This window comes from Canis lupus, chromosome 9, assembly GCF_048164855.1.
Source record: "Canis lupus baileyi chromosome 9, mCanLup2.hap1, whole genome shotgun sequence".
In the NCBI taxonomy this organism is placed as follows: Eukaryota; Metazoa; Chordata; class Mammalia; order Carnivora; family Canidae; genus Canis; species Canis lupus.
The window spans coordinates 64,409,561-64,431,186 of record NC_132846.1 but is presented as its reverse complement, the minus strand read 5'-3'; the positions used below and the strand labels follow the sequence as shown (position 1 = coordinate 64,431,186).

The 21,626-nt window shown below is 51.5% G+C and overlaps 1 long non-coding RNA gene across 2 annotated transcripts; it reads left to right on the top strand.

Annotated features, from left to right (window-relative positions):
- Window positions 1-2,155: 2,155 nt before the first annotated feature.
- Window positions 2,156-11,257, top strand: LOC140639552 (uncharacterized). Of its 2 annotated transcripts, none has more exons than XR_012036216.1 (3): window positions 2,156-2,273; window positions 6,572-6,987; window positions 11,017-11,256. It is a non-coding gene; the product is annotated as an uncharacterized lncRNA (long non-coding RNA). The 2 variants fall into 2 exon arrangements; XR_012036217.1 differs by having other exon boundaries at window positions 2,160-2,301; window positions 11,017-11,257.
- The last annotated feature ends 10,369 nt before the right edge of the window (window positions 11,258-21,626 follow it).

Genomic DNA, 21,626 nt, shown 5'->3' with positions numbered 1-21,626 from the left:
CTGCTCTCTGCTCTGAGAGTTGCAGATCATGGCCTCCTGGCAGTATCAGTGGAGTGGGAACCTGCCAATAAGGATCCAGAAGCAACAGGGCTCCGGGACTTCCGAGGCAGCCTCTGACTCAGCTTGGCATCGGAGAAGGCTGGTGTCTTTCCCTCCCAAGTAGCATTTTGGTGCTTCGGTCAACTCTCTACCAACCCCATCCTGTCCACGCCCTAGGAGTGCAACTCTGCACTGGCCTGTGACTTGCTTCCAAATAGGCTGTGGTGGATGTGACAGTGTCAGCTCTGACCCTAGACCTCAAGAGGTCTTGGGTGCTTTGGCTACCTCTCAGACCATTCTCAGCACCCTCCGGCCTGCATGGCACAGGCACATAGGTGACCCTGTGCAGCAGAGAATCCCCAGACACTTGTCCAGAAATCAGCCAACAGAACAGCCCAGACAACATACGCATAGCCTGAGGAGAAATAATAATGGTTATTTCAAACTCCTAAAATGGGGATATTTTATGCCACCATAGCTAACTAACTCAGGTATATTTTCTTTTTCTAAGATTTTTCCCCCTAGGTTTCTCTGCATGGCTATGATTATATGTATTGGGGCATATAACTGGGTAGCCAGGAATTTTCCATTTAGCTTTACATTCTACATTTTTTGTATAATCATCATTTTAATAATTGCTTAATAATACATGTTTACAACTAGGGGATGAGCAAACCATGACCTGAGGGGTAAATCCAGCCTGTCACCTGTTCCTACTAATAAAGGTATATCAGAACACAGCCTTGCTCATTAATTTATACACCGTCTATGGCTGCTTTTGAACTACGACAGGGGATTGAGTAGTTGCAACAGAGACCATATGGTTCCATGAGCTAAAAATATTTACTATCCGGCCCTTTTCAGAAAATATTTGCCAGCCTCTGTTTTAAACATGCTTTTGCCAAATTCCTTTCAAAACAATCATCACGGAAGAACTTCCTATATCCAGGACAGCATTCAGTGTTTGTTTTTGTTTTAATCTTTGCACATTTTTAAAAAAGATTTATTTATTTATTCATGGGAGACAAAGAGAGAGAGAGAGGCAGCGACACAGGCAGAGGGAGAAGCAGGCTCCATGCAGGGAGCCCCATGTGGGACTTGATCCTGGGACCCCAGGATCACATCCTAAGCCTAAGCCGAAGGCAGACACTCAACTGCTGAGCCCCAGGGTGTCCCTCTTTGCGTATTTTAAAGATAAGAAACCTAGTATCTTGTTTTGATTTGGGTGTCTTAGATTACTAGTAAGCCTGAGTATTTTTTCCACTTTTTATTTACTTCCTGGATTGTTTCTTTTGTGAATTCCCTATTCTCACTCATCTGCCAGAGGATAGTTCAGTTGTTTTGTTTACCAATTTATGTAAGCTCCTTATGTAATTAAAATAATGATCTTTAAAAGCCCAAAGACCAGATACGAGCCAATCAATCAATCAATCAATAAAGCATTAATCCACCTCTGTCGTAGGTGTCATAAATCCTGAAAACCTTTGCAGAGGCATTTCTGTCGTGTAGTCAGGTGACTTTGTGCAATGCCCTCAAGCTCCTGAACTCAGTTTCCTCATCTGCAAGACAAAAACAGAGTAATTTTTCCATGGTGTTCTCCTGGAAACAGTGAAAGCTGAAAAGCACTTGAGAAGAGAGAGGTGTTGTTGCTATCATTACTGCCCACGCAAATAAGCCAGTGGAAGACAAAGCATGGAATGCGTCCTGGCTGACTTTAAGGATGACATGGAGCCACGTGCGTGGCCCCAAAGCCAAAGTCAGGATTCTCTGAGTTACGAGTGAGAAAAAGCCCAGCTCAAACAGGCGTAAGCAGAGGAGGAAATCTGTCGGCTTCGGTAACTGTAAAGTGCACGGTTGCAGGTACAGCCAGATCCAGGAGTCCAGACAATCATGAGCACTCGCCTACTTTCTCTCCATCTCTCGAGTCTGCAATCCTCTGGTTTGCTTTGTTTTCAGGAAGGCTCTCCCCTGAGGATGCCCACAGATCCTGGCTCGCACTCAAGCAGCCCAGTGACCCCAGCACAAAGAGCAGACTTCCTATTCAGTGCTTCTAGGAAAACTTCCAAGGCCAGACTCCAAACCAGCAGGGGTCACGTGTCCTTCTGGAGCCCAAACCCTGTGACCGGGGTGTGGCACCAGCTGATGAGCTAGGCCTGGTGGATGGAATCTCTGCCTGAGAATGGGCGAGGCCGGGACCTGAGGGAAAGGAGGAGCTGACGCCAGACCGAGGGGGCGTGAGTATGGACAGACACATCACTGCAGGTGCCCGAGGGTCCGCACGGGGAGCCAGGGGGGCCAAGCATCATACGAAGGGGACACTGCTTCAGGCAGACCACTTCCCTGTTTATCTGTTCTGTAGACTGAGCTTGCTGTAAGATTGTGTTTGGGGACCAGCTGCTGCTGCTAAGTGAGTTTGGGCCTTCTTGATGCAGAAGGAAGCATATCCAGAGAAAAGGAAGGGGAGCCTCCCCATCCTGCGTTTTGCCAGTGGCCATTGAGGAACCAGCAGCAAGGCGACTCCGAGGAAGTGAGCATCACACTCTCAGAATGAGCATTTATTAGGCATCCACTGTGTGCTGGACCTGGGATTACAGCAAGAACAAGACACAGACCTATCCCCAGGGGGCTCACATTCAAACTGGGCAGACAGCAACACGGAAATAAGTATATACTGTCCTGCCTTATAGGGTAGTCCGGTGGGAAACCGCACGGGAAAATGTGAGAGGGTTAGGGGACACTTTAGCGAAGACTGCCAGGGAGAGGGCATCTTTGAGGAAGTGACATTGAGCTGAGAACCTTGAGAAGGAAACTCAAGAAAGGAGCATCCTGGCAGAGGGAGTAGCAGATGCAAAGGCCCCAGCGTGGGACAGTGCTCTGTGTCTTGGAGGAACAGATGCCGGCAGCTTTGGAGCATAGTAAGGGGGAGAGCAGATAAGGGTGAGCAAGGGGCCAGGTGATCAGGATTTTATGGGCTGTGGCAAGGAGGTCAGAGCACTGGTCCGGCACAGGGAGGAGGTAGCCGAGGAAGAGGGCGCAAGCTGGTTCTATGAGGCCAGAGCAAGGCCTGGCTCAAGAGGGTAGCAGTGACCAACGATAAGAAGACAGCTCCAATTCCAGCTCACTGAGACTTTTCCAGCAGTCAGTGCTGTCCTACCCTGGAATGGGTGTCCTTAAGGTAGTAAGCTCTCTGTCCCCAGAGGTATGCAACCAGGATACAATGACAGAAGGGGCTAGAATGCTGGGAGCAGAGGGCTCGGCAGAGGAAAACAGAACCAAACATGATAATAATGCTTAACAAAGTTTACAGTGGCAAAGGACCCACTTAAAACATTTTAGCAGCAGCCTGCTGCGATCAGAGCAATCTCTGGAAATGATTTATTTACATATAAAAATGAGACATTTCCCAACAGCCTCGAGACAGCCCCTGGGGTGAGGTTCTCATTGGACAGCGCCTCCCCGGGGCCAGGATGCTCGCCCCGAGTCGCCTCCAGCCTCGGCAGGGGGCTGATTGCCTCTCCAAGGGGAGGCGGGGGTGCCTGCCCTGCCAACATTCCAGAGAGTTACTTCTCCAAAATAACCTCACAGAAGCATTTAAATGTGCGACTGAGCATGAAGTACAGTCAACAATTTTATTCCAAGAATGCAAATGAATCCCCGAGGGGCCGGGAAGAGGTGAAACGCCCTGGTCCAGAAGCACCTTTTTTTTTTTTTTTTTAAGGTTTGAGTAGGGCAGAGCAAATTCCACCCCCTCCAGCCAGATTTGGGGAAACTGAGGCTCCAGTGTTGCCTCGAGGTCACAGAGCCAGGAAAAGGCAGAGTGGGCTGGATCGTGGCTGCCAGATGCTTTCTACCCTGCATAGAATTACCCCATTAGGTCTCTATTCCTGCGCACTGAGCACACCTCCCCGCCCCCCCCCCCCCCCATGCAGGCAAGTAGCCCCGAAGGACAGGTGATCAGTCATTCTGTGGAAGGGAATCGCTCAGTGAACTTCCGCTGAGTCCACGCTGGTCACCGGTGACCAGGGGGGAGGGGTGGCCAGTGCTCTCAGCGGCATCTGCTGGGACCTCCTCTGGATGCTGCAGTCTGGCCTGGGTCCCTCCTCTCCCGAGGCTCCTCCTGGACCCCCTCGAGGGCCTGCCTATGTCCCTGTCCTAGTACTAATTAGCCTGGGGACACAACGGGGCACCGGAGGTAGGGGTGCTCGGCTTCCCTTTCTCTGCTGGAGCAAACTGCCTGGTTCCTCATTCCCTGGGGAATTATAACTCACTTTAAACAAGAAGGCGGATGGCTTTGTGGCTGCCTCCTCCAGCCTAGCAGTTTAGCACCACCTGACTTCCAATTAACATCATCAAGTTTCCCCTGACACCCGCCTCCTTCCAGATGCAAAAAAAGTTTGCTCAAGGGCAAGGCACATTTTTGCACATCCGTCAGCCATTGATTGAATACACATTGATTACCACCCACTCTGAGGCCAGTTCCTATATGATAATGGTTAGCGCTGGTGGCCAGCCAGTCCTGGGGGTGGGGGCGTGACACCCCTACTACAGACCAGGAGACCAGGCTCTGGGGGAGGCTCAGTAACCAGTGCAAGGCTGCTGCCCTGTGAGCCCTGGAGATAAGGTTTAACCCAAGACTGATCTCAGAGCCTGGCTGCAGCAGGGATGTCAGGGCTCCCGTGGTTAGAAGATCTATGAGAAGCAGCTGATAAGGGTCACCGAGCTCTACAAATGTCAACCGTCTCTGTTACTGGAGGTGCAGGTGAAGAGGTGCTGAGTTACACAGGTCACATCCCTCTAGAGCTTAGAGAATGACATGGAAGCGATGCGGTGGCCCCATGGACTCCACCATAAGACAGGCAGAGGTATCATGCCCCGGGGGTTACAGGAAGCACGGGTTCTGCCAGCAGAGGGAACCCAGGAAGGCTGCATGGAGAAGGGGGCTTAGGCTGGCCTGTTAGGATGGGGGAATTTCAGTGGGAACAATTCCTGCCTAATCCTAATGTGCAGAGAAGGGGTTCCGGGCTGGCACTCTGTCTTCCGGCCTTCGCCGTTTCCATGGGCAGAGCCTGCCACCCTCCCTGGTGGCCCTGAGGTCAATCCCCCAGCCGTTGCTGCTCCTACCCCAGAGCCCTCCAGGGGCCTGAGGACACACAGAGTGCCAGGGCTCCGCTCTTTCCCTGAGTGCAGCTTAGTTACTCCCCTCTTCTCCGCCGCTCTGAATGGAGTGTGAGCCTCCTGAGAGCAAGGACAGGTCTCTCCCTGTACTGCAGGTGTCCCGTGGCCTTTGCACCATCACTCCTCCTCCTTCCTGCTAGACACCCACCCCCGCCACGTGGCACCGACAAAAACCCCTTATGACCCTGAATCCAAACCAAAGGGTTCTGGGGTTGGAACAAGTCCCATCTTCCCTCCAGAGCTCCTGGAAGGATCAGGCGAGATGATTCGGGTTGGAGCCCTTCTGAAAAGTACAGAGCCCTCTCAGACTCTCTACACAAGCACGCACAGGAAATGGGGTTTTTTTTGGGGGGGGTTCTTGGGGGGAGAGGGGCAGAGGGAGAGAGAATCTTAAACCAGCTCCATACCCATCAAGGAGCCCAGAGCCCAGCTGGGGCTCTATCTCACGACCTGAGCCAAAATCAAGAGTCAGACCCTTAAGGCTCTGAGCCTCCAGGTGCCCCAGGAAATGTTTGTTTTAATGAACTTTAAAATACTGGAATCCTTTGCTTGCTCTTTGCCTATGGAAAGTTTGGTTTTGCCAAATCCCCTAGAGCATGAGCTCTTGAATTAACCATCCATTCACTAAAAAACTGATGATTAATTATCAGTCAGATAGCCCCGATTAAGTGTCATCTACGTGTGCCATGGCCTGGAGGGGAATGCAGCCCTGCCCCCTTTGAGGAGCTCACAATCTCAAGAGGACGGGGCAGCTGGCCCTGGGGTCAGAGAAGAGGCAGTCACTCGGCCTGAGGGTGGGGGAAGGCAGCTGGGGGCCAGGACATCCAGGCTGGGTCTTAAAGGAAGAGTAGGAGACACCAGGGAGGAAGAGAAGACAGAGGGACAGCTTGAGCAAAGCTTGGAGGAGCAGGAGAGCGCGGGCGGGGCTCTCAGGAGCCCGGGCTTCCCTTCCTCACTTGTACGGAGCCTTTTCCCTTTGTAATATTTGTCAGCCAAATAAGTGCATATATAATCATATCGAATTTTCTATTCAGGATTTTGTTTCTTTCCTTAAAGGAATTCCCCAGGCTATGTTTCCAGCCCCACCGCGTTCCTAGAAATGCGTGTGGATCCGCCCTGCACAGAAACCTTGTGTCATACCAGGAAGCTGGGCTTGGGTCTCAGACTTGGCATATCCAGAATGAAACCCTCCGTGCACCCTCCAGATCTCTAACCAGCCCCTCCCCATGCAGTAAATGTGAGCTCAGGCCAGACCTCGGGGTCATCCAGGTGCTCAGGCCAGACTTCGGGGTCATCTCTGTGCCCCCTCCCACCCTATTGTCAACCTCTAGGAAGTCTTGTCTGTTCTGTGTTCCAGAACTGCCCGGTCCATCTACCCTGAGCATCCCCCCAGCTCTCCACCACACCCGTACATCCACACTGCTTCCTCCAAGATCGGAGCCACCTGGATTTTTCTCCTGAGCTCCTGCCATGGCCTCTGTAGCCACTGCGCATTTCCCTTCCTGCCTCTGGCTCAGATTCTGTTTATGACTAAGCCATTCATCAAAAAGCCAAAAAGCACCAGCCACCCAGACACGTGGCTTCTCCCCCACCTCCACCTGCCTGTCCCCCAGCTCTGACCCCAGAGCACAGGACACCTGGCTACCTCCCCCCAGAGTCCTGCACCGCACCTGTTTCAGATGAGGAACTTCTCAGCAGACTCATCACCCTCATCCACACCAGAGAGAGAACCACCTCCTCCCCGCCCTGCCTGTTGTCCAGACGTGAAATAAGGTAATGGGTATAAACTTGTTTATTCAAGTTGTGCAAATATAAGAGATCAAGATCCAAAAACATTTATGAGGGCTGCTGAACACAAACACGTTGGCATAAGCCCTCTGCTGGCAGCAGCCAGGTGGGTGGCAACAGTCAAATAAACCACTTTGCTGTTGTGTTCAACATTTCTGAGCCCGCAATTTGCCAGGCCAGGTGCCAGACCAGCTATGGGGGACCCACGACGAGGAAGGCAGAGTCCCCACTCTCGGGTGGCAGGACAGAGTTTGCAGACATGGAGGCGGAAGGGGCTGGCTCTAAATATATCACAAAGTCGAAGGAGCAGCGCTTCTGCGTGATCAAAGCCCCCTAAGGAGCATAAGTGACTCATCCTGGCCATCTGCACTTGCCTGCCACCTCCTTCACACTGCTTCCACCCCGGCTGGCCCATATTTAACCTGAGGAGATGGGGAAGCAGTCCAGGATTGGTGGTGGGAGTGCACGCGTACCCATGCCCCCCCCCACCCCCCGCCCCAGTCCTCTGCCTGGGATCCAAGGAGCTCTGGCACCCTGCCTTCAGGCGCTGCTCCTCCCTGGCCCCTCTCTCTGTGCCTGCTGGGACGGGTTGGTGGCTCCAGCTGGAATGCCTTCCTCACTTCACTGCCCCTCCTGACCCCCCACTGAGCTCCACCTCCTCTTTTGCAAAACTCATCCTCAAGTCTCCAAGTGGGCGGGCTGGGCTTCCTCTGGTCCTCCCGTGAGCATTCTGTCAAAAATCATAATTTCTCGATTTGCTTGTCAACTCATGCCCAGGACAAACACAGGGGAAAGGCCTAACTCACCCCTGGGTCTCCAATACCAAACAGAGCCTGGCATGTGGTAGGTGCTCAGTGAACGTTTCATGAAGGGATGAATGGGTGGGGAAGCATCCCTGCCGGCTTTCTGTGGGTGAGGCCGTCCTCATCTTCTTACCACATTCCTCTAAGGCTGGGAACTATGTTTCCCAGATTCCTCTCTGTCATGGGTTAAATTGTGTCCCTCCCCCCAAACCTGTATGTTGAAGTCCTAACCCCCAATATCTCAGAAGGTGACCTTATGTGGGATTAGAGGGCTTACAGATGTAATTACTTAGGATGAGGTCATGCTGGACCAGGGGAGGCCCCAATCCAATATGACCTTCTAAAAAGGGGACATTTGGGCACAGACATGCACTCAGGGAGAACACATCGTGAAGACAAAGACAGGGATCGAGGTGATGCTTCTACAGCCAAGGATGCCAGAGATTGCCTGCAAACCCCCAGCAGCTCGGGGAGAGGCCTGGAGCGTGTTCTTCACTCCCACCCCCTCACCCCAGCCTCAGAAGGAACCAGCCCCATCGTCGACACCTTGATCTTGGACTTCTGGCCTCCAAGACTGTGGGACAATACATTTCTTTTGGTTAAGCTGCCAGCCTGGTGCTGTTCCTACAGCCCAGAGAACTGAGGCAGCTTCTGGTTGGGGCTTGCCAGTGTCACCAGCTCTCTTGCAACTGGGAGGTACAGTTACTCTTGGGAGGCCGTGGAGGTTGGGGCCAACCACTCCCTTAGATGCAGGGCTTCTCTGACCACCTCATGAGCACTGTCTGTGGGGACCCCCACACCTAGTCGCTCCCCTGCTCTGGGGCCTTTGGGCTGAGGTTTGGTGACTGTGTCACCAGAGCCTCCAGAGGCCCCAGCTCTCCCCAGGCTCTGCAAAACTCCCCTCCTCCACTGCAGCCCTGTTCCCGAGCCACTTGGCAGTAGCTGTTTTCCTGACCAAATGCAGACTGATCCAAACTTCAGGATGCCGTGACGTGGGCACTGTTGCTGGGCCAGATTCCTGCCAGATGCCACCCTCACTCCCTAAGGTGATGCAGTCTGCATCAAAAAGTCAATGAACGGGCCACCAGGAGTGTTTGCTCATGGTGACAGTCATGGTGACAGGCATACTGATGGATGAGTTTTCATCTCTCAGCTGTTACTGTGACCCCCGGTCATGCCTACCCGAGAGAGCCCCCTTTCCGGGGCGACCCCGTCACTCACCCAGCAGAAGCAGGTGCTGCGTCCTGAAACCACCCTGTCTGCTGCCTGCAAAGCTGGAAGGGCTGAGAGAGCTTTCCTAGGAATGTGTGGGGACCAGCCACAGATGCCACGTGGGCTCGAGGGTGGCACGTGCCACGACCTCCCCTCAGATTGCAAGCACACTCTGCCACTCACCCTGATTGGTCCTGGAAGAAGCTTCCAAGAACCAAGCCGTCAGGCGTGTCCCTGGTGAGGAAGGACCTGTTTTAACAGATACCTCAAAAGCCTAGAAACTCAGAAGGATCCTAATGAATCTAACACAAAGCTCCCAAGGGATCCTCAGACTCTGAAGCGTCCACACTGGTCTTTGGCCTCCCTTCTACCATCTGCACGTCCCTCCACCTGCAGGGCATCCCAGAACCTGGCCCCCAAACATTGTATTCCTCCCCTTCCTCCACACTCTTGCACTCATGTTTCTGATCACCTTGTTAAGCTATAGGTCAAGAGGCAATAGTACCAATCCCCACTTCCTAAAGGGGAAACGGAGCCCCAGAGGGGCTAAGCATCACACAGGGAGTAAGTGGTGAAGTTGAGGGCGGGCTTCTACTTCCAACATCAGAGCAGGAATTTTCAAGCTTTAAAGAGGGGGTAACTCATGCTCAAAATGCAGATTCCTGGGCCCTGCACCCAGTGGTTTTGATTCAGCGGCTCTGGCTGAGCCTCAAGAACAAACACTCCAAGGCCCTATTCCGGTTAAGCCCCCTTTATTATGATGGCTCAAATCCCACGTCCTCCACTCACCAACCATAAGACACTGGATGAGACATTTAATCTCTTCTGGTCCTGATCTTCTCCTCTGTAAAATGGGGAGCATGTTGGGACCTGCTTCAGAGCTGTTATGAATTTGAAATGAGTTCATATACAGAAAATACTCGGAACAATGCCTACATGGTAAGCCTTTGACAGCTGTTAAGCTGTCTTTATTATTACAACCATTCATGTGGTTGTTATTATGGTGTTATTATTTCCAGGGGTGCCTGCCTTGTCTATACAATAAAATTCTAAACTTCTGAAGTATGCAGAGCTTAGCGCAGGCTGGAATATGCAGAGGATAATAAATACTCATTGAATGTGTAAATTAATCATTAAATGCATAAGTAATCACATCTTGTGATTAATATATGAGGGAATAGACCATAATGATCAGAGCAACAACATTAAATAATAGTATTATTGATCACTTGTTGATCACTTAATACATGCCACAATTCCATTTCTCATTGCAATGAGAAAATCGAAACATAAAGAACTTTAGCAATTTGTTCATGTTCTTGAGCTACTGAGTACTTGACCTGGTATTTTACTCCAAATTTTCTAGCACAAGAACCCGTGCTCTTCTTTTTTATTTTTTTATTTTATTTTTGTTTCCTCTGAAAGAGAAAGCAGGGTAGAGGGGCAGAGGGAGCCAGAGACAAGCAGACTCCCCGCTGAGTGGGGAGCCTGACTCAGGGCCCAATACCACGACCCTGAGATCGTGACCTGAGCTGAAACCAAGAACTGGACACTCACCTGAATGAGCCACCCAGGAACCCCGAACTCATACTTTTCTTAACCACAGCACTGTGTTGGTTTTCTCTTATTAAACCTGAAAAAGTTGCTAGCTAGCAGTTAGTGGAAAAGTTGCTAGAAGTTGCTTGCTAGCCTTTCCAGGGGAGTAACTGAATCTTGTTCAACTTTATTTACCTAGCGCCAGGCAAAGAACTTAAGATAAAGTAGACACTCAAGGAGATGAGTATTTGGTGTGTTTGCATGGACGGATGGGGGGATGGATAGGTAGGATGATGAGTGGATGGATAAGTGGAGGGAGCAGATGGGTGAATGAATAAGTTTCCAATTAGATGGGTGGCTGAGTAGATGTGTGTGTGGGCAAATAAGAGTATGAGTAAGTTGAAGGATGGGCATGTGGCTGAGTAGGTGGCGTGAAAGAGTACCCTCTTCATTTATTCCGCAGAGTGACACTCAAAGATCCCTGAGACAGGGATATGTGGACAACAGATGTGCATTTGGAGATGAAAGAGACTGAGAAATCATTGCTGGCAGAGCTGTTCCTGGAAGGGAGATGAAGGCGAGAAGGCACATCTGGGTTACAGGAAGAGGCGGCCCCTCATTCAACATCTTTAGCCTAGGAGGGCCCAGGGCTCCGCACTGAAGGCATTAATTGGATTTCATTAAAGTGAAATAGATTTCCTAGCCCGGGAAGAGCTGGTCCATTAATTTCACACATGCTCTACTGGAAGAAGCCATGAGGAGGGACGGGCAGCCCCAGCCTACTGAGGCTGAGATCGGAGCTGGGAACATGGCAGTTTGGTGCAGTGCTTGGGCTCTGAGCACCTGTTCTGTGCCAGTGCTGAGGCTGGACATTGGGTGAGCAATGATGAAGCAGATGCAAGCACTGGCCCCAGTAACTCCATCTCGGAGGAGGCAGCCGCAGGAGGCAGGGCATACACAGTGACAGGGCGCTGGACAGGGAAAGCAACATAGAATGTCTGACTTATGCTTCTGGGGGTCCTGGCAGCTGGGTGGTGTTCTTCCTTGAATAGATGGCTTTGGTCCTCCATCAGTGTAATGTAGCCACTTTCTCCTGCCAGTCATGACCCAGGAGGTCAAGAGTGGAGCTGGCATGGCTGCCATAAGATTCAAGGGACTGTAGCTTGCATGAAGGTTATATGCCTGAAGTGCTGATTAAATAACCCAAAAGGAGAAAAGAATGGGGGGGGGGTGGAGATGATGGGGGTGCTGACATTCATCTAATTGTTTAAAAATACTTACTGAACACTGTGTGCCGGATGTATTCCGCATACTGGACATTCAGTGGAGAAGACTGACGTGGTGCTAGAGCTAAGGAGAGTGGTCTGGGCTGGAATTTTAAATGGGGGAAATTTGAACTATAAAAGGTGGTTAATGCCCAGGTCTGGAAGAGGTCACCACGGGAGAGAGTAGGGAATGGGTCATCTTAGTTTTTTCTCCCTCTCAGAGCAAGAATCCCTCCAATGACAGGGAGCTTATTGCCACCCAAGTGGTTCCTGCCTGCTTCTGGAAGTTCTGGTCGTTAGCAAATTCTTTTGTATGTGAGCTAAAACCTTCCTTCTGGTTGTACTCCCTTGTTCCGGTTCTGTCTTCTGGAGACCAGCCCATCTGGTCAGCTCCTCTGCCATGACCTGCTGGAATCAACAGATCTGGTTCCAGGTTTCTGGAGCAGGGCTCCAGGTTTCTTCCGAGGGTACCCGTCTTCCCCACTGCCATCTACTATCTCAGGAAGAGACAAAGTCTTATTTTAACTTCTGAACTGTGACCTTAGCAACAAGAAGAGGGGACACTTAAAAATAAGAGACATACCCTCTGTACCTTTGTTAAACACCCCCCCCCCCCGGGGATCCCTGGGTGGTGCAGCAGTTTAGTGCCTGCCTTTGGCCCAGGGCGCGATCCTGGAGACCCGGGATCGAACCCCACGTCGGGCTCCCAGTGCATGGAGCCTGCTTCTCCCTCTGCCTATGTCTCTGCCTCTCTCTCTCTCTCTCTCTCTCTCTCTGTGTGTGACTATCATAAATAAACAAAAATTAAAAAAAAATCTTTAAAAAAAAAACACCCCCCCCCCATTCCTTCTGCCACTCTTAGCTGCCTGAGGAGCTGCTCCAGCTTGTTTTGTCTCTGGCTGGGGGTCTCTGTGCTGGAGGTCATCACATGAGACCAGTGGCTGTGCCAGGGACCCCAGATGACAGCCCTGCCATCCACCTCAGCCCTTCCGGGTTGTCCCTCATCTTATATAAATTCTTCATAAGAACACTGGGGGGACCAAGTGGGGGGTTCTTCCTTGAATAGATGGCTTTGGTCCTCCATCAGTGTAATGTAGCCACTTTCTCCTGACAGTCATGACCCTGAGGGCTTCATGCCAGCCAAGCCAGGCACTCTCCTGCTTCCTCTCCTCGTCTGATCTGACCCAGCAGGGGAAAGACTCAGACTCTCTGAGTTCTATGTCAATCCTACTGTGCATAAAGGACTGTCCCAGCAAGACTGGGTTGTCCACACCCTGCAGATTCCAAAGAGGAGTCTGAGAGAAACTAAGTCCTTGGACTATTCGTCCTGACTGGAGTGTCTTTGGGCCATGCCAGATAGTCCACACAAACAATAAGACTTATAATGGGAGAGGGTGGGGGTGGGGAGCTTTGGGCCACATGCATCAGTCTGATCTCTGGAGGAGCTGGAGACCCAGTAAGGTCAGCCACGGTGTGGACAGCCATGCCTACATGCTGACCTGGATACTGAGACTCAGGTGAGCTTCTCTGGCTGTCACACATCATTGCCACACAAATCAGTCAGTCTGTAATCTGTGATCCCCTGGGAAAGGCACATAGAGGCTGGTGCACGGTGTCTCCAGGACTGCGCCTCATGCATCTTCACCCCTTGCTGATTCTAACCTGTGTCTTTTCACTGTTATAAACCATAACCGTGAGTACAATAGCTCTCTGAGTCCTGCTAGTCCTTCCAGCAAATCATCAAACCTAAGCATAGCCTCAGGGCTCTCGAACACACTTGCTCTCACAGAATCCATCCTGTTTCATGAGATGTGTGATTCCCTCCACCCCTGCAGACTGTAAGCTAGGATCCCAGGTGTCCAGGTTTCACCCCAATTTCCTACCATCCACGCTGTCACCTGTTCCATGAGCTGGATACAGCAGGCAAGGCTCTAGGTTACCATATCCTTCCCTAGATTGCCTTCTGATTTTTGCTCAACAAATTACAAACCTGGGTTTCTCAGGCCAGTGTTGCAGATGAGGGACAACACACTCAAACATGACAGTCCCGTTGCAGACCATTGTTGACATTCTGTCTGGGACAATGATGTCATTTACAGGTCTCAGGGACCACTCCTTGGCCCTAGGAAATCCACAATGATCTAAGCTGTGCAAGATCAGCAGAGCCCTGGAAGCCCCTACCACTATCCCCAGTAAATACAGTCTCATCTACTCACTACTGACAGCTGCCTCCCTTCACCTCACTGTCCTGATCCCTGGGAAAGTCAAGGAGGGCTTCTTTCAGGAGCCTGTCAAGGCTCTGACAGCTCTAAGCGCCACTTTCACTCACATCCCAGGCTACAGAGGGCTTGAGGTGACCGTGACCATATTAACCTGGTGGCCCCTGGATACTACCAAGAGAAAGGCCAGATCACTCCTCTGCAGGATAGAAAGGGTGAAGAATCTTCCCAAGAGCTATTTTCCTTGGCAAGATGTTAAGAAAATGGAAAACAGCCAAGTCTGAGAGCAAAGAAAATCCTATTTGGTGACTTCATAGCTGGGCCTGAGCCTGGCCAGGCCCCACCACAAACCTGCTGGAAAGGACAACTGTCTTCATAGCCCATCGCTGTGATGTGGCCATCTCTTCCCTTGCCCTACCCCCATGACCCCTCCCCACCCTGCCCCTAACTTCTCAGTCTGATGGCTGGTCTCAGAAGGCCTTGTCTACCTGAGGTTGTTGGAGGCCTGGGGATAAGAGAGGGAGAAATACAGGTCCTTTTTTTTCTGTTTTTAATTTTTCTGTATGGGTGCATGGCTCCGACTCTAAAAGCAAGACTAGAATCCAAGTCTTTGGTGCATTTTGGTTTTTGAAATGCTTTTTCAATCATTAGCCCACCTGTCCTCATGATGATCCTAGAAACTTGGCAGGACAGGGATTATCACCACCCCCCCACACCCCTACCCACCCCCAATCCTTTTCCAGACAAGAAACAGGATCAGAGAGATTGTGTGGCCGAGAGGACAGAGGTGCTCTAGAATCTGGGTGTCTTCATGGTGGACATAGTCACCCAGCTATGTTGGCTCCAGGAGGAAGGGAGATGTGTGGGAAGACTAGTGACAGCCCACCAGAGCGTGGCTCTGGGCTCCCCTGCTGTGCAGCTTTTGTTCACACTGTCCTTTCTGTCAGGAACCTTCTCCCTGGCTCCTGGTCTTCCTGGAGAGCCCCACCTAAATATTACCCTCTTGACAACAATTTCATGATACTTGTGGACCAGCCAGATGACGTGATCCCCTGGGCAATCGCAGCTCCTGGAATGACTTTATCATCCTGGTTGTCACTCTGGGTTTGCCATAGACCTTCCTCATTGGATCCTAAGCTCCTTGGGGACACAGGCTCCGTCTGTCATCCCTGCAGCCCCAGCCCCTAGCACAGGGCCTGTCCCAGAGGACACATATTCTTTAATGTTTATTGGCTGAGTGAACGAATGAATTGATCCATCAAACCAAGCTGCCATCCTATATATTTATTATCCACAAAGCAGCTTTGCCCTTTTCTTTTGATTTTCTTAATGCCTTTATTTTTGCTCAAGAAGCACATGATTATATTTTTTGCTGTAAGTCATTCAAGCACTACAGAGAAATCCCAGCTTCCCCCACCCACCCATCCCTGCCCCTCCCCATCACCCTCTGCCCCCTTCATTCCAGTCCTTCCCCCAAAGGGAGCCCAGGCCCATCGGCAATTTGGGGGGGCCTCTTAACAGGCATGGACACACACTTAAAACTACCCATGGAAACATTAGGCTTTGTATTGGGGGATCTTTTAACACAAGTGATTTTTCCATTCTGCAGTTCACTCCACATTTAACCACAGGCTGCTGGATTTTGGACTTCTCCCCTCGTAAGTCTCAGAGAGCTCTGTAGATCTTGTTAGTTGCTGATCTATGATTTGTTTATCTAGACTCTTCTTGATGGGCACTGAAGGTACCGGTCAGATAATTCCCCTTTGCAGGCGAGCACTTTCCAGATCCCTGCTGGAGCCCCAGGGAAACTCTGGGCTCCTTCTAGACAATGTGCACAGCAGCAGCCTACTCTCTGGCCACACCACTGGCCTGAGGATGCTCCAAATCTTCCAGTGCCTGAGACCAAAGGCCTTGCGTCCAGCACTTGTCTGAGCTTTGTTACCAATTCCACAGCAACCAAGTCACTGCTTCAACAGCATGCCTCCTCTCCCAGGGGAGACTCACTTCATGGTAGGTGAACGGGGCTTGCAGTCTGACCTTCCTGGTTTGGGAGCTTTGGGGACCTTGGGATATAAGCCTCAGATTCCTCTTCTCCAGATCAGGACCGGCAGGCCTTGCCTCCAGGGCTCCTGGGGGGATTTAGTGAGATGGAATGGCTACGGGCCTGGTACAGAGCCAGCTCTTCGCAGACGCTCGGGACCGTTGCTACTAGTAGGTCCACCTTGAGCCCCCTCCTCGTCAGCCCCTCTCACTCCACCATGTGTCCTCATTTTGCCCCTCATGATGGCAGGTCACAGTTGAGGAACAGTTTTCTGGTATGTTTAAAAATATGAACTTGGTGTTTCCTTATGTAAGACAGGACTGGAAATTCACCTGCTGCCAACATTGCTGATGGTCAGTGTTCCAGAAGCCAAAATCATTTGTATCAGGGCCAGCTCCTTCTTTGCAGCTCCTCCTGGCACAACAGAGTCGAGGTTGGGAGAAAAGAAGACAGATCAGCAAAAGACCTGCCAGGGCCGAGGTGCCCAGCCTCCAACACAGTGTGGGGGTCACCGACCCGGGCAGGGTGAGCCTGCGAAGCCCGAGGGGCTCTGGTGTCACCTGTGGTGCTGTCCTGCCCAGAGCCACACAGCAAAGAGGGCCAGAGCCAGAAGGAGGGTGAGGGAAATGGTGTGTCCCTGGAAAAAGCACCCCCCCACAACCTCCAGAGGAGGCCATGGGAGTCACGGGATGGTCGAAAGGTGGACTTCCCTGGCTGACTTGAGTTTCACTTATTTCCTGTGTGATGTTGGGCAAGTCACTCACCCTCTCTGGGTTTTCTCATCCATGAAATGGAAACCGGGCTGCTCTCTCTGTACAGCAAGTGTAAAAGTTCTTGATGACATTTCAGGTCTGAAGCATTGGGCACACGCCAGGCCTTCCTCTTAGGACCCCCTCGGAGAGCAGAAACTGGTAACAGCTTGCTCAAGAGGCCAAGAGAGAGGAAGGAGGCCGCAGGCCCGAGCTAAGGAGAGGAGTCACAGGGCATGTGGACGGGAGAGACAGGGAGAAAAAGTGGGGACAGGAAGAAACAGTAGTGATGCGCTTTCAAAAGCCCAGGTCCCCCTCCTCTCCTCCGTGTAGTTACTTCGTGTCAGTCCTCGGCGTGTGGGTGGCCCGGGCTGATCTCTGGCAGTGCCCGGGAAGCCAGTGGGGCTCAGGCACATGCCCCAGTCCTGCAGCAGGCTGGCCTCGCACCACCCCCCCACCGCCTGCACCTGCCACCCAGGACTTGGAAGCACCCCCAGCATCTGCGGCTTGGTGACCCTCTGGCTCCCGGCTTCTGCTGCTGGAAAAGCGCCCTCACTGCACCTCAGTCTGATCCACAAAGCTCACCATTTGCTCCCCATCCCCCCAGCACCCCAGCTCCTGGGAAAGGCCAAGGAGCCCCCACCCTCCTGGGACCTCAGGCCAAGGCTGTCCCAGGACAAAGCAGTAAAGAGAGAGACAGAGAGAGACAGAGAACTCAAGTCAGCAAGAGGAGAAAGGGAGAAAACCTCCCTGGGCCCTCCGTTTTTTTTGTTTGTTTGTTTTTTGGGGTTTTTTTTTTTTTAGGAAAAACTAAACCTTCTTTTTTTTTTAAAACTGAACCACTAGGAAAATAGATCACAGCCTTGAAACACCAAACGCAGGCTATATTATCATTTCAAGTAGTAAGTTGGTAAAAAGACAGTGAGGTCTTTATCAAAATGAAAAGGTGCTAGAGCTGGGGCAGGACGCTGCTTGCTGCAAAGGCCCCAGGCAAAAAAAAAAAAAAGGCCCCAGGCAAAGGTGGCATTTGGTAATGGGGTGGGGGGGAAGCTTGCCGCTCTTCTGCTTTAAAGGAATCATAGCCCACCCTTGAGTTGCCTCAAGGAGTTACTTTTTCTCCTTTGACCTTCCTGTCGCCAAGTGATTGTCTGAATAGGACTCTGTTATTTCAGGGGGCAAAATAAGCAATATTGAGTTTAGGTTTTCATCCCATTCTGTTCTATCAAAACCAGGTTTTTCCAAAGCCAGTACTTAATAACTCTCTTAATTAAGAAGACACCAGTTCCTCCTTCAGTGTTCATTCCTGGCTTGCCAACACAGACAGACAGACACATCATTACCGGGAGGGCTAGGACTCAGGAAGGGAGAGACGGAGACTCAGGGACACAGAGAGAGGAGAGAGAGAGAGAGAGAGAGAGAGAGAGAGAGAGAGGAGAGCTGGGTAGACAAACAGGGAGCAGGGCCAAGACATAGAGCAGAACTCTAAGATTATTCCGCAGGATGTTAGCAGGTGTCTGTGGGGGATGAATTGACCCTTGTAGTCAAACCAGTCAGGTGGAAAGCACGGAGTAAAACAGGGACGAGAGAGGTGGTTTTCTGCAGGCCGGTTGGTGCTGTTGACAAGCAAATGTAGGTGTGAATGTCCAGGATTCACAGCAGGGGTTCCCAGCTTCTGTCACCACCGCCCGCTGCAGCCACCAAAGACCAGCCCAGGAAAACCTGGCACTTTGAGATATGCTGACAGAGAGATTCAGAGGCCAACAGGGACACAGAGACAAGGGCTCGGAGATGAAGGGAGAGGCAGACAGGCCCCCCAAGAGCAGACATAAGGAGGGCTGGGGCACACAGAGAGCCCAGAGGCACACAGAGTGAGGGCGAACTTAATGCAAAGGGAGGACAGACAGGAACAGGCGGCAGGATGCAGGGACAGGGGCAGAACCGCAGAGACCCAAAGAGAACGGATTGGCAGTGCTGATGTGGGAAGCAAAGGCAAAAGGAAAATTATTACGTTTCCTCACTACCTACAGCCCGCTGACAAGTCCTTGAAGCAGGCAGAGTGACCTTCCTCTAGGGACTCAACTGCCTGGATGCTGATACTTTGTTAAGGGCATGAGGCAGTCTTAGCCCGACCCCCAGGACCCTGTAAGTCTCCTTCAGCATATAAAGATTCCTTTGGGGGGGCCCTGGGTGGCTCGGTCGTTGAGCATCTGCCTTCAGCTCAAGACGTGACCCCGGGGTCCTGGGATCGAGTCCCGCATCGGGCTCCCTGCATGGAGCCTGCTTCACCCTCTGCCTGTGTCTCTGTCTCTCTCTGTGTGTCTCTCATGAATAAACAAGTAAAATCTTAAAAAAAAAAAATTCCTTTGGAAACTTCCTTTATCTCAATTCCCTCCCCCTCCTCCCTTCCCAAGATTCATGTTGGCAATCACCCTCCAAGCATATGACCCACCGATCTACATCTGGAGGATCTCGTGATTGAGGGTTTACTTAATAAATGCCCTTTCCCAACAAAAGCTAGCCCCCTTGGGATCCTGAGAACCTTGTTGCCAAAATCCCTGGGAGGGTTCCGCTCTCCCTGACCCTCTCCCTACTTGAAAGTACAGGATGGGCCACTCCTCATGACCCCAGTGCAGCTCTTTCTGCCCACCCATCCCGTCCCCTACTTCAATAAAACCACCTTGCTGCACCAAAGCCGTCTCAAGAGTTCTTTCTTGGTGGTCAGCTTTGGACTCTAACGTCTGTCCTACATGGGTGCCACCCTGAAACCCAAGCCAGAAAAGCTCTTGCTCATGAGGAAGTGTCGAGTCCAGCAGATGGGCCTCCTCCCTCGCTGGGTCCGTACGCCTCCCTCCCCAGGCGCAGCAGAGTGTGCCAATCCCAAAGGACACGCTCCTTAACCCACAGCAACACAGAACCAGTGACCCTCTGAGGAAGGCCTGGAAAGGACACCAGGCAGCAGCCCAAGGCCCCGGAAGGAGCCCCGTTCTGCTGCTCTCTGCTTCCAGAAAACCGAGACGATGCGTCACTCATTGCCACCATGGCCCCGGCTTGGCTTCCAGAGGGCAAGGCTGACATTAATCCCCAAGAGTTAACTGAACTGTTTCTAAATGATTTGCCTTTAATTTTCTGGTTTTGCAGGGGCTTTGGGTCAGGAAATCAAGCGAGCCATTTCAGAGCCTCACATCCCAGGTGTTAGTGCTGACTCAACCCAGGGCCGCAGCTCCCTCTAATCCCTGGGATTCCTGCCTCTTCTGAAGAGTGAGTGGTCCTAGGGGACTTCTCCGGGCACACTCATGTCCCTGCCATGGCAGATCTATTTGTATCCTTGTTCCAGGCAAGATGTACCAGAAGGCTCGGTCTGAGACTTCATTGCTGCCTGGAAGGGTGATAGCTCACAGTGGTCACACCTCTGCCCCCTTCTCCTCATGGGGTCTTCCCAAAGCCCAGAATGAGTGACTTCTCCCCTGCTCAAATGCCTTTCACGGCTCCCACCTGCCACACTGTCCACCTGATCATGCTCAGCCCTGGGGATATGTTCCAACAGACTTCTTCTCTGCCCTGATGGTTCTCTTACACACCCTGAGGCCGGTGTCCCCTGTGCTCTCACAGGATCTCTGGATCTTTCTTCTGCACTGGCTTCCCACAGTGTGTTAGAGGGTGATTTGTGTATGCCCCAGAATTCACATGTTAAAGTGCTAAATCCCAGGACCTCAGAATGTGATCTTATTTGGAGAGGAGTCTTTATAGACAAATAAGGTAAAAGGAGGTCACTGGGGTGGGCTAATCATCCTTATGGAAAGGAAAACTTTGGACAGAGACAGGTACAGAGGGAAGACACAGGAAGGAGAAGACATTCCACAAGGGGAATGGAACCAACCTATCCAGCATCTTGAGTTTGGACTTTTGGCCTCCAGAACCTTGAGTCCATACATTTATGTTGTTAAGGCCACCAGTCTGTGATACTTTGTCACAATAGTTGTAGGAAACTAGTACCTTCTGCTTGACCAGCTCTGCCCTCTAACCCACAGCTGAACTATACCCTCCTCTGCCCCTCACACTCAAGACCGGCTCACACTCAACGTCTTTCCCAACAAACTCTTGAAGTGACTCCCATGCACACTGAGAGGCGTATCTGGGATGGGTCCTGTTGCTTTTTCTCTTTTCCTGAGCAAAGAGGACTCAAACAGGAATGACGTCCACCCTTCCACTCCATGGAGGCCACTTCCTGTCTGACAAGACCACCATGATGTGCTACAGGAACTTGAATGACTTAGCAAACTCAAGATCAAACTCACGATCTCCTTCCATTCCCCGTTCTGTCCCCATGCCCCCCATTCTGGGTTAATGCATGAGTAGGCTCCCAGGTCCCAATTCAGAGAGCCAGGAGCCCTCCACCCCCACCCTGTTGGTCACCAGTTCCAGTCTGTCCCACTTAAGAAAGTTCTCTTATGCACCTTCTCTTTCCATGGCCACTGGCCAGTACCTGATCTCAGGTCTCATCATCACCTCATGCTGGGCTTGTTCCAAAAATTCCTAACTGGCCTTCCTGCCTCCAATCTTTGCCCTTTCCAAGCCATATCCCTGTCTCTGCAGAGTTGATCATGCATTGTCTTGTCTGGAGACCTCAGTGGCTAATGAAATCCATATTCCCAAACGTGACCCACACCACCACACTGTTTCTCAGACCTACCGGGCGCTTTCTCACCTTTAGGATGCCACTCACGACATTCCCTCTATCTGGGATGCCTCTCTGCCCCCAACTTTGTGTCTGCCTCTCTTTGTTCATACCTCCTGTTAGC